The following is a 407-nucleotide window of genomic DNA, read 5'->3' as shown; positions in this document are numbered from 1 at the left end:
TTTTTTTTTTTTTTTTTTTTTTTGAGACAGAGTCTGGCTCTGTCGCCCAGGCTGGAGTGCAGTGGCCGGATCTCAGCTCACTGCAAGCTTCGCCTCCCGGATTTATGCCATTCTCCTGCCTCAGCCTCCCAAGTAGCTGGGACTACAGGCGCCCGCCATTGCACCCGGCTAATTTTTTGTATTTTTAGTAGAGAGCGGGTTTCACCGTGTTAGCCAGGATGGTCTCGATCTCCTGATCTCGTGATCCACCCGTCTCGGCCTCCCAAAGTGCTGGGATTACAGGCTTGAGCCACCGCACCCGGCCTCTTAGTACTGTTTCACATGAGCACTTACACTGTTTCACATGAGCACTTAGTACAGTTTTTTTGTTTTGTTTTGTTTTGTTTGAGACGGAGTCTCGCTCTGTC

Source organism: Piliocolobus tephrosceles, chromosome 8, assembly GCF_002776525.5.
Source record: "Piliocolobus tephrosceles isolate RC106 chromosome 8, ASM277652v3, whole genome shotgun sequence".
Taxonomy (NCBI): domain Eukaryota; kingdom Metazoa; phylum Chordata; class Mammalia; order Primates; family Cercopithecidae; genus Piliocolobus; species Piliocolobus tephrosceles.
This window is presented reverse-complemented; position numbering follows the sequence as displayed.